The sequence below is a fragment of the Rousettus aegyptiacus genome, unplaced genomic scaffold (assembly GCF_014176215.1).
Source record: "Rousettus aegyptiacus isolate mRouAeg1 unplaced genomic scaffold, mRouAeg1.p scaffold_m13_p_10, whole genome shotgun sequence".
NCBI lineage: Eukaryota > Metazoa > Chordata > Mammalia > Chiroptera > Pteropodidae > Rousettus > Rousettus aegyptiacus.
The window spans coordinates 41,535,017-41,548,315 of record NW_023416285.1 but is presented as its reverse complement, the minus strand read 5'-3'; the positions used below and the strand labels follow the sequence as shown (position 1 = coordinate 41,548,315).

General features: G+C 33.7%; 1 protein-coding gene across 1 annotated transcript in view; it reads right to left on the bottom strand.

Moving 5' to 3' along the window:
• Nucleotides 1-13,299, bottom strand: part of MAPK10 (mitogen-activated protein kinase 10) — a 417,591-nt gene that overhangs the window by 403,851 nt on the left and 441 nt on the right. The window lies entirely within an intron of this gene.

The following is a 13,299-nucleotide window of genomic DNA, read 5'->3' as shown; positions in this document are numbered from 1 at the left end:
TACATTGGATCAGCCAATTATGATACTCTACTCAGAGAAAACAAAAACCAACTGCAAGAATTTTCTCATCTGTGTTTCCTTTCCCACATCTTTATTTTCTTTCCTCAGGTATCTCTTTTCCTGTTAAAGGTTTTCTATGTGTGCCATACTATAATAATGAACAATTATTAAATAATTATTTAACAATTTTTAAAGTGTTTCAGTTCTCAGGTATACTAAAAGGAAAGTATTTTTAAAATCAAGTATACACTTTCTATATTTTTAGGATGTTTTTGTAAGTTTTTAGTTAAGCCAAATTAAGAAAATTTGTAATTTAAAAATGGTATGTTTGGGGGGAAAAATCATAGTGAGACCTAACACTATCACTTCTATAAAAATAAATCAGTAGTTTTAATTTGGCTAAATTTTGTATCATTTTCTGTACTGCCAAATTGTAATTAGTTAAATTTTAAATAATATGCTGCTTTATCCAATATTTTATTTTCTCATATTTAAACAACGTATATCATTTTGGTATAGTCGAAGATCATAAAACAAATGCTAAAAGTCTTAAGTAATGATGTGAAATCAAAACAATTTTAACAAGATTTTAATGGCAGGCTAAAAGGCTTAGAATTGTATAAATAGTTAAACCCTTTCATCTTTCTTTTTACCATCTATTTCCCATTCCCCAACCCTATGCAAATTGGACAGCTCAGCTGGAAACATTTCTCTGAGTGGAGCTCAGAATGGGGGCTTGGTAGAGGAGAGAAAGAAAAATGCAGCACATGGAAAACTTCCACCATTTAACCCAGGAATACCCTTCTTCCAGAGCTTCAATTTGTCAGGCTGATTTGGCCTGTACGTCTGAAATCAAAGGAGAGTGTGTTTCTCTGTGGCCTTTTTTTTTCCAATTACAGTTGGCATTCAATATTATATTAATTTTGGGTACAGAGCATAGTGATTAGGCATTTACATAACTTATGAAGTGATCCCTCCATAAGTCTAATACCCACCTGGTACCATACATAGTTATTACAATATTATTGCCTATATTCCCTATGCTTTACTTTATCTCACTGTGACTATTTTCAAATACCAATTTTTACTTCTTAATCCCTTCACCCTTTTCACCCAGCCCTCCAACCTCTCTCTCATTTGGCAACCATCAGTTTGTCCTCTATATCTAATGAGCCTGTTTCTGTTTCATTTGTTCATTTATTTTGTTTTTGATTTTTTTTTCAGATCCCACATGTAAGTGAAATCACATATTTGTCTTTCTCTGTCTGTTTTATTTCACTCAGCAAAATACCCTCTAAGTCTATCCATGTTGTTGCAAACGGTATGATTTTATTCTTTTTATGGCTGACTAATATTTTATTGTATATATGTACCACATCTTCTTTATCCGATTGTCTATTGATGGCACTTTGGTGCTCCGTGGCCTTTTTAAGATTCTTCCTAAGAGAAAAGACTATTCTATATCCACAGGAAAATCACTATTCTATGGTCAATGGTGTTTTAATGAATTGTCTTCTACTCCAAACTAATATAATCTTTGGCAGTAAATATTAAATTCATTGCCCTCTTCTATTTCAAATGAGAAAAGAAATTACTTTGACCATTATGGTTTCAACTTTCTTCCCTGAACATACATAGATGACCCAGAAGACAATCAGAAGGCACTGTACCATGTACGTTGGAATTTCTTAAGGCATATGGACATAAGCTTACCTCAGATAAGACTACAGAAAGGCCAAGCATACTAAGCCAGAATTATTGTTCTATGTATCATTTACTGCCCTTCCGGACAATGAACTCCTAAAAGAGAGATATTAACACCAATGTTGCAGCAACACAAACTTCAAACAGTTACAAAGAGTTCAAATTGCCAGGGACTCAGCAAATTACAGATACTCCTTCATTTTATCCTCACAATAACTGTATAAAATAGGTACTGTTTTAATATCCATTTCATACATGAGAAAACTGAGGCACAAAGAAGCTAAAGTGATTTGTCCAGGGTCAGACAACCAAAAAAAAAAAAAAAAAGTACAGAAAGAGAGGAAAAGGTCAGTTATATGCCTCAAAATGGGGAGAGGAAAAAAAAATTCAACATGTGTGAAATAATTAGAACTTACAAATCTATTGAATAACTACCACAAGCAATGAAAGCATATGCACCATAGGTTAAAATAATGTGCTATCAGAACATGATGGAAAACTGTCAAATATAGATTATATCACTCTCTAAGAAAATTCAGTCAAGATTCTGGCATGAAAAGTATGTATATTCACAAGCAGGAAAATAACAACAAAGAAAAATCAGTAAGCACTTTCTCAAAACCTCCATCAATAATATCACAATCACATCAAATCCTCCCAGTGGGTGTTCTATCTGAACAAATTTGTATGTTTACTCTTGTTCAGTTCTGCCAAGCCAAGTTATCTTCCTATGAGTTGTTTGTCATTTTGCGTATGTCTGCTTTTTGATGAAGATGAGATGGAAAAATTTGAAATTCTGTATACAACCTATATTCATCTGTTTTTGAATAGACTATCAATTTTTTTTTTAAAAAAAACATTATTAATAGGAATAAAAGCACAACATAACAGTTTAACTGCATATTCTTGTTTGTTTTTAACTGGCATTGATAAGTTCCCAGAAATTATGAAAACATGGTAAGTTGTTCATACATATCTTCAAACACTGCAGTGGCATGTAAAGTGATTTGCAGAACTGACACCCAAATAGGAATTTATTTTCTGTTAAATTATTATTAATCAGGTATCAAGTATAATAGGAATTCTCAAGAGCCTCATAGTGAATCTATAGATGTTTTTCTTTGTCTTCAAAAGTACAAGGAATATTTGTTTATCATCTGTAAAAATGAAAGTAATAATAAATATCAAATCCATTTATGAAAGAATAGAAAAGGTAAGCCAAAAATAATCTCTAGCTCTTTCAAAGTCAAAAACAATCTCTTTTGGGAAGACAAAATTTAAAAATCCAAGGCAAATTACCTAATATATTTTTCTTTACATAGTTAGAAGTACAGTACGAAATTATATTATTTTCAAGGGCTAGATGCCTTATTACTAATACAAAATACATGCTTCTCCGAGAACAAAAACAGCATGAAACAGAATTAAGCAAGAGTTTTTGCACATTTCATGTAAATATAAATTCAGAACTTTGGTTTTACCAAAACTACACAAATTTTACCCTTATTCATGATCATATCAAATTAGCTACTTTAGCTCTTTCTTTCCCCCTCCAAAGCAGACCTCTTTTACCTTAGAGCTATTACATTTGACTTGGCTTAATCTATAACTAGGGCAAGACTGAAATAATCATCTGTGTCATCTAAAAACAACACACTTATACCATACTGTGGGAGAAGACAGAGGCAGTGGCCTGGCACTGATGACCATCTAACAGAAATTGTGAACTAAACTGGTGAACCTTGAAAAGTCTAGTAATTTGATAGGAAACTTTCTATAGTAACTAAAAAACCAATGATATGTGACATAAAATTTAATCTCTTTTCATGAGTTTTTTGCATTTTAGTTGATAACACATTTATGTTTAATCTTACTACTGTGGCTATGGTTGAACATGTTAATAATACGATTACTCAGGTGACATTTAAAAATTAACATATTTTAATGAAAATGTATTATTTTTTGAATAATTCATTAAAATTTGTTTTAAATTGAAATAATTCATAACGTTCTTGTTTGTTTACTTATAGATTCCATGGAAAAAGTTATCCACATAACCTGTTCACTGGACTCTCATCACCTACTGAAACTTAACTCTATCTATAGATCCCCACGCTGAGATATTAAAGTGCAGACATCGACAATTGCCTGAATAAATAAACCAATATACATTTCCAAAGCCCATTTCCTGTGCCCACCTTCTCTAGAGGCCAGAAAACCTAAGTACTTTCTTCCCCGCTTTTTTTGTATTTAGAAGGACACAATTCTGGCCAATTATATGTAGGTAAAACAAAGTCTTTTAGGACAAGTTTTTAAGTTCACAAATATATATATATGAACAGCTAAGTCTGGCTCCACACTTTTCCATTCTTTCGGTTTTGAAAGAGTCGGTTGTCTGAAGCTGCAGCAGTGCTCTTGTAATTGTTAGAAGAAGGTGAAGAGAATCGCAGTGACCCTGGCTTGGACATCAGAAGCAGTTGTCTAACACCTGGTTCCCTATGCGAGAAAATAACCCTTTCTGTTTAAGCTGCTGCTTATCAGATACTCTAGTACTTGGAGGCAATAGCCTTTCTGTTGCATTGCCTTCAAAGAGTGCATATTCTACTGAGAAAAATATGGTCAGATGCCCAAAGTAAATGACTATCTTTAAAAGATCTCTCTCTTATCTTAATTTAAAAAATGTACCCATCACCCATGGCATCTTCGGAGTCTGGCTGTGCCAGAAGGGAGGACTGATGACCTCTCAAAGCAGCTATCTGAATAAGTTTACACATAAAAGTGCCTTTACTTGTGGTTGAAGAACAAGAAAAGAGTATGTGTGTGTGTGTGTGTGTGTGTGTGTGTGTGTGTGTGTGTGTAGGGTGATAACAGTAAAAGGAAAGGCATGGCATAGAGACCTTCTTCCTTCACCTCCATCCACTTAAAATAATTAATTTCATCAGAGATTTTGTGATATAATGAACATAAGTACTCTTGCTTAAAAAACCAGGTAACAAAGTGTTGGCCTCATTTCTGCAGTTGGGCCCACCCCAACTCTGGCTTATTAGTGGGCACAGCCTCAGGAGCACTGAGAGTCAATCGCCTTGTCACTGACACTGTTTCTCCCATGAAGGGTTTACTAACATCGGTGGAAGTGACAAGCTCCCTACTGCAAGCGATGTTCAGGTATTAGACTTTCAGGAAAGCTTTGAGTACAAGAACAAAGATCAACATCACAGAGCACATGTGAACTATCTCTTGGAGAATCCTGGAAATCTGGAAAATGGGTAAGAAATTTTTAGGCATCTGGAGGTCCTCTAAAAGCAGGTGAGGATAATTTGAGTTAGTAATGTAATTGAAATGTAATCCATAGTCTATAGCTAAAGCTGGTAAGAGTTTTAGAAATGGTAGTTTCTGGTTAACAAAGGTTTGCAAGTAACATATACTTTAACTACATCTAAGTCAGGTTGCCATTATTGATATCGAGAAGACTTTCTCATTAAGAGAACTAGACAAAAGAAAGGAGGATCATTCAAACAATAATGAAGCGAGAGAATTTTTATCGAAAGCTGAGTAATTGGAATATATTCTCTGCTCAAAGGGACTAGAGTTCATTCTTCTTTGAGTTCGTATTGCTGGCATACTTTAGTAACTGTTTTGAGAGGGTAGAAAAGTCTCTTTTCCCCTCCGCACTCCAAGACTAAGTATGCAATACTCAAAGCTCTTCTCTTTGTCCTTCCCTTTTTTGCTTCTCTCTCTCTCTCTTAATTTCCATCCCCTTGCTTCCCTTCTTTTCTCCCTCCCTCAGTAGAGTAGTAAGAATAAAAAGATCAACCAATAATCAACAAAAATTAAAACTTACAAAACACATATTGTGTATAAGACACGTCGAACACTATATGGGGATCTTTTCAAAATAAAATAGAAGCTCTATTAAATGACTTCCACTTTGCCAAACCATTAGATTAATGTTCTCTATTCCCTCTACAAAACAAACAAACACATGCTCATGGCCCCTGAATGTTTACTGATGGGCTATAACATAGTATACTTGCACATATATGCTTCCTCCACCTAAGTTATAACTACCAAGAGTCATTCATTCCCTTAATAGTGTCTGAGTGCCCTCTATGTGACAGAAACTGTTCGAGTAGCTAATGACATAGCAGTGAGTAAAACAAAACTCTCATCCTCATGAAGCACACATAAAAGCAATTGTTTTAGTTTCTCAAACTCTTAATGTGAGTTATTCCAGCAAATATAATTGGGTAATTTAGTTTTTATATACTTTATTAAAAATAAATGCAAAAATTATTTTTCCTATTGAAAACAAAGTTGAAATTTAAAAAAGGCTAAAGTGATAAATTTTGTGTTAAACACATTTTACTACAATTTTTTAAAAATGGAGCAATATAAGTGGAAAGACAAATTACTGCCACAAATTATCATGGGCAAGAAAACTGGAAAATAGTAACAAATATAGACATACTCTAAACTCATACTATTTCACACATGCCCTCAAGTTCTACGTTTCCTTAACAACAACAACAACAACACAAATAGAACGTTGTAGATTTTACATTTGGGAATGGTTTATGTAAAAAAGACAGCCTGGACTCTCAATAGCAAAGTCATGGTCAGAAAGGCTTTGCCCTAGCATCCAAAGATTGGCTAATGAATGTATAATGATAGGTTTTTAGCAAAAGCAAAATGCTTAAGTTACATATATATAATTATTTATACCTCTCTAACTTTATATATGAGCTTAAGAACTACTTATTTTAACAGCTTCAACTTTCTAAGACAAATTTTCTCTCTTCATGGGGTTATAAAAAGCATTTCTTCCATTTATATGGATACCATAAGTCAGTATTTGGCCCTAAACTGATCATCAGTTTCTATAGATAAGACCATTTCCTCCTAAGTTTTCTCTTAGACATTATAGACAGAAATGCAAAAAATCAAGGCACTCAGGTTTTAAGAAATTTTTCACCAAGTAGGTTTTGTTTTATTAAACACTCCAACTCCAATAACAAAGCCTTTAATAATCAACCTTCTTGCACAGCAGCTCACTCCCAGCAGACAGTGTGAAATCATCCTCTTCAAAACAGAACATAAACTAGAAAGCTTAACTTCTGATTTGGCCTCCATGTCTGAGAACACTTTAAAAAGTCAAGATTAGCAGTCATGAACCCTAAGGCAAATCCCTGTAGGTCAGATTTAAATGACAGCATATTCATTGTAAATTACTCTGTGTATATTCAAACATGGCTAAGTTTCAAACAACAGAAGGGCTATGCTTATTTGCCATACTCCCTTCATCCAGATTGAATAGGCGGTTACATAACTTGCCAGGACAAGTAGTAGAAATGAGTCAGAGACAGAACCAGCCCCAGGAAAAATTGTGAATTAGGCAGTTTGACTTCAGTGCCACACCCCTCGAGTACTACATACACTTCCCTGATCCTCTCCCTTAGTATCATCACGCCGAGGGTCATAACCTCTCCCTCCTGAATGCCCCTCTCCATTTTTCTCTTCCACTCACACCCGAAACTAGTTTCCCCTCTCTCCCCCTCCTCCTTCATTAATTAAAATTTACCTTTCCAGTATCTCTCACTCTCAGGGTTTAAAGTGACAACTACCTAATCTGATAAACCTATCTATGCTAGCTTTCAAAGAGAGAAAGCTGGAAGGTAAAGTGAATTTTAACCTTGATCTTCTCAAGTTAAAACCTTTGGAGTTTAACTCATGAGTGACAGAAATAATATTCCGGAGAGGCATTGAGGAGAAATATTTGGGTTCAGGTAGAGCCATTAAGCACCTGGCACATCAAGTAGGAGTAGGTAAATACTTTTAGCCTAACATGCTGTCAGCAGCCCTCTTCAGGGTAACCAGCAAGCCCTGGTCAGTTTGGGGTCAGTTAGGGAAAATCGGAAAAGAGCTAAGAATCTTTGGTTGGCAAAGAAATTGGAAGTCATAGGAGCATCACAATTAAATTTTTCCAAATTAACCTTTCTTAGTGCTAGCTAGCCCTGGTATCTAATAAATATTTTCTGAAGTTTATCTTAGAATAAAATAGATTATTTGAAAATTTTTTCTTAATAAGTCTTAAAACACTAATTCCAAAAATCTGTACAGCCATTATAGCTGTTGTTTGATTTTTTAAAATAGTAGTTTAAAGTTTATAAATAGTTTTCACATACACATTTCATTCAGTTCTGAATACTGAAAGAACATTACAGGCTATTATGTGTGGAACATATCCGCTATTCTTACTTCCTTCACTTTGTAAATGAGGAGAGTGATGCTCCAAGAAGTTAAGTGGCTTGCCAAGATTTGTACTTAGGTCTCTGAGTGCAAATGCTGTGCTCTTTCATTGTTCTGAGCTACCAGGCTGCCTCCTCAACATTTAGTTATCCGTGCCACTGCTGTCATGTAACTACATCCTAGGGGAATTCTCACATTTTAAGAGTTCAGCTTCTACCAAAAGAAAATAACCTGTTTATTCAATTGACCTGAGGGTTATTGTCGTCCTATCTGGTTTCTATTGCTGTATTATTTTCCTAGCTAACTCTCGGTTCACTTGGAAGTGTCAGTACTGCCTCACAAAGTCCTCCTTAAGCACGGTAAGAGTTTGTGCTCCAATTACCTGCTCATGTTTTGGTGGATTACTTATCTGGCTTCTACTCTCACCTGGGCAAAGTTCCCATCACAGTCCTGACTCTGCAAGCAAGAAAGGATGTTTCTGGGCTTAAAGGGGGAAAACACTAACATAGCTGGTACAAGCCAGAATACAAATATTTCACACTGAGATGAATACAAGAAGCCAGCTGGGAAAACACTGCTATTTACAGGTTTAGATTAGCCTAGAATTCATTTCAACCTTTGAGGTAAAAGGTGGCATTTTAAAAAGCATTAGAATTTAAAGAACACAATCTTAGCATTTTGGAGAAAGATAAACCCCTTTCTGAATTTTTTTCTTTTTTGAAATATACAGATGCTTTCTCTAGAAAAATGCACAAACGTGCATCCTTGGAATACAGTTTCAAGGAGTTCCATTATGGGGTGATCCATGGGTCCCACATAAAACATTCCTGACTTAGAGTGTGTCACAAGTATGGTCCCTAAGTGATGAACATTCTAAGGTCCATGGGCCACTTGGAAGCCCAGTAAAATTTGTGTTATGGTTAGCTATCTAACTTCTTTATTATTAGTAGCAAAAATCTATGTTGACTTTTTATACTAAAAATAACACATGCTTGTAAAGATTCTAAATGAAAGCACTTCAGAAATAAAATGTTTTCTATAATTCTAATCCTTAGGAAAACCATTGTTAATAGTGTGAACACTATCATATATAAAGACATATGTACTTCTGAACACAAATTAGATCATACTGTACTGCAACATGGCTTTGTCACTAGATAATATGAGTGAACCATAGTTTATGTAATAATTTAACTATTACAGGCATTTATTTTTTAATTTTGTAACTGCCAACAATACTACAATAAATATTCTTGATTATATCTCTGGTCATGTATGCAAATATTTCTTTAGGATGAATTTCCAAAATGGAATAAGTTAAAGTATATTAACATTATGAATTATGAAAGGCATTGCAATTGAACTCCCAAAGGAAATAAGCCAATCTATAATCCTACCAACAATCATGGGGCATTGCCTATTTCACATATTTTCACCAACACCAGATATTATAAGTCTTTAAAAATATTTTTTCAATTTGATAGTTATATATGATAGCTCGGTTTTGTTTTGATTTCTTTATATATTTGTTTTATTTTCAAATATTCATTGCTTTTCTGAATTTTTGTTAATTTCTTATTCATTATTGTTTTTTTTTACAATATAGAAATTTTATATTTTATGAAGTAAATTTTTACAAATTATTTTAAGGTTTTTGGGGACAACTGAGTAGCTGTTGCTACCACCAAAATAAATTTCATATGGATCAAAAAATAAAATGCATGAAGGAAAAGCCATAAAAGTTCTAGAAGAAAACATAGGAGGATATTTTCAGTAACTGAAAATAAAATGGCTTGTAAGCATACAAAAAGATACTCATAATAGAAATGAAAATTATACCTGTAATGAGATAGCATTTTGTACCAATAAGATTGGCAAAGGTCAAAAAAGTTTAATAACATTGTTTTGATAAAGAGCAGGGGAACATAATGTGCTATCAAACTTTTCAACTGTGTTAAGGTGACTGCAACTCATACTACCTTTCTAGAGGGCAGCTTGGTTTTGTTTATCCAAATGTGCCTACTCTTTAAGTTAGCAATAACACTTCTAGAAGCTAAACCTACAGTGTTACTCTACATGTAAGCCAGAAGGAGGTGCTTAAGAAATGTATTCCAACTTGTAAGAAATAGCAAAAGTTTGGGAATAACTTATTTATGTCCATTAAAAATGGAGGAGTTAAATAAATTATGCTACATCTGTGAAAGGATTTCAATTTAAAATGGAACCGGAGGATATGAAATGGAGAATTTCACACATGACCCCTCAGAAGAACAAAATTTGGGAACTGAGAAACTGATTCCCCATAAATGCCTGATTTACAGAAGATTGAAACTTATCTACTTATCAATGAACACTGGTCAAGAATCTCTCTCCATCCTCCAGCCAATGAAATTACTGCTTGAACTCTTGCTAGATTTACCCCACTGTGCCCTCCTTGCCTATAAACACAGCCTGCCAGGAGCTCTCCACAGACTCCCCTGCAGCTTGCTGCAGCACCAGTTTCCTAAACTGCAGTTCTTCTGCTATTCCTGAATACACTCTATTTCTGGTCATTTGAACTTACTTCAGTTTATCTCTTTATTTAAGTTGACACATCTAAGCAACAGATACTATGGAATCATTCAAAAGCACTAGGATCAGCTAGAGATCTGATAAGAGAGATCAAAAACAGATTATGAAGTAAAAAAAAAATCAAGGTATTAGATGAGTTTGTGAGGTAATCTTTTTTTTGAAAAAAATATGTATCTTTGTATGTGTGTCTGAAATAATAAACTAGGAATAGTTAAGTTTCTCAGCACCATTCACTGAATGATACATTTTTCTCCTTTATCATATACTGTACCTGAACAACCACTTTATGTCACATGTGGTTTGGGGTCAAGTCTGCTGCTAATATTTGTGATTAATAATTTATTTTAGTATCTTTTAGTGTGAAATTCTTCTTGGCTATTTTTGAATGGTTAATCATATAAATTAATTTTTACATTATTTCCTCAAATATTTCCAAAAATATTATGTTCCGACATATGATTAGAATTGTACTGGGTATAAAGATTATTTTTAAAATATATTATAATACATTATAATTATACAATATTCAAATCTTGGTACTTCATCTAAAAGTATATCTCTTCTTTATTCAAACATTTTAATGTCTTATAAGTTTATCATTTTTAAAGTAAGTTTTATTTTTTTAGTATTTATTTTTAGCTATTCAACTTTGTGCATATTATAAATAGAATTCTTATTATATTTTCTATGTGGTAATGTTTTATACATGGGAAAGTTTTTTATTTTTGTATTTAATTTTTATAACTGGTTACTTTTAACTCATTTTTTATCTCTTCTACAAGTTTTTCAATTGATCCTTGGGATTTTCACATCATTTATAAACAAATTAGAATCCTGATTTATTTTTAATTTCTTATTTTTTTCCATATATAATTGCACTGGCTATCATGTCTTTACATGATGTGGTGGTGGGCACTCTTGCCTTGTTCCAGACTTCCATGGGAATAATTATAATGTTTCATTATAAAACAAGTTTCTGGCTTTGATATTTTTAAATTATCTATTCTAAATTCTTTAAGTTTTTGTTAGGATTTTACAAAATACTGTTAGCATCAGTTAAGATACACAATTCTCTCTTTTGACTTATTCAAATAGCCAACTATATAAATAAGTTTTCTACCATTGAATAATTTTTATATCTGGCAAAATTCCTCTTAATTTTGGCATATAATTTGTAATTCTGGGTTCTATTTGTTAATATTACATTTTAGTTTTACATTATATCCAAAAGGAGATGAACCTGTAGGTTTCTCTTTTGTGTACTCATTATCAGGTTTTGGTATCATAGACATTCATTTAAAAACCAGCTTTTCAACTCATACAAAACAGAAAGATTACTCATAAAAAAGTCTCGAGGGCAACCACTTGAAATGACCTTAATACAAAAGAGAGGAGATGAGAGGAGAGAAAAAAAGAAAAAGGAAAATAAGCAAGAAAGAAAGGGAAGGAAGGGAGGGAAAGGGGGGAAGAGAGAGCAAGAAAGAGAGATGAACTTTCAGTGCCAGAGGCAGATGTCCCATGAAGGTTTTTATTTTCACAAACTTACCTCTCCATCTCTACCTTACCAGTTTGATACATGAAACAGAACATTTATTTATTTATTTATTTATTTATTTATTTATTTATTTATTATTTTTAATTAAGTTTATTGGGGTAACATTGGTTAATACAAGTATATAATTTTCTGGTGTACATCATTTGACATCTGTATATTGAACCAAAGCATTTACATAATTCTATTTCAGAAAATGGCGGGGAGGGCTGAGGAAAGGGTTCCAATCCTTCATTTTTGTCTCTAGTTTAGGGAGGCTGGTCTTCTCACTGTAATTTACTTCCACAACTCTTTTCCTGCTGCTCTCGGGTCTTATGCTCTTCCTTCAGCCGCCTTTCCTAGCTTTTGATTCGTTCGTCCCACTACCTAGTCATTCATCCCACTACCTACCAGTCAGAACCCAGTTTAAATTTCCCTCCACAATCTGACTAATCCAGCCCATTCCACATACCACAGATTTTCATTTGCTGAAGTACTCAAGAGTGGCTGCCAATTCTAACTATAGTTGTTCTCGAATTGTTTCAAGAGCACTAATTTTCTTTCTTAGGCTTTGTGGTTAGCTCCTTGAGGGCAGGGGCCTTATCTTAAAATTCTGCTGTGTATTTCCCATTGTGTTTAGCACTATGAGTAATCACATTCAATACATACTTGCAAGGCATATTTGACTGAAGACATCCATCACAGTTATTCATTTAGTATATGAGATAATAAAAATTCAAGTGCTCGCCAAAGGTAAATCATTACCATGAATTCCCTCATTCATCACACATGTAGAGCAGCCTCAGAAGCTAGGGAATTTAGGATCGCAGCCTTAACGTTGTCTCAGATGTCTCCATTTTGGAGCCTACACTAAAGTTTGGAATTACCGAGGGCCCGACACTAAATTTAGCCCCCAAGGTCTCCTTCCCAGAGCGGACCAGTTTACCTTATATATCTGAGAATAAACCCAAACTTTTGAAACTCAAATAACAATTTGCTCATAAATTCAGCAAGACTTCCTTGTAAATTGCTGAAATACAAATTTTTTAGCTTGCAGGAAGGGAATAGCTGCTAGGACATTCCTTTGTCGAGTTGTAATGTGTAGCCCTACATAGAAAAATGGATGTTCTTCGTGTTATTTGATTGTGTTAAACGTTTTACTTAAATTTTAAACTTTAGGATTATCTTAGGTTCAGAGGGAAATAACACGGCAAAAATTTACGTATTTTTTCAAAAATGTGAGAAAA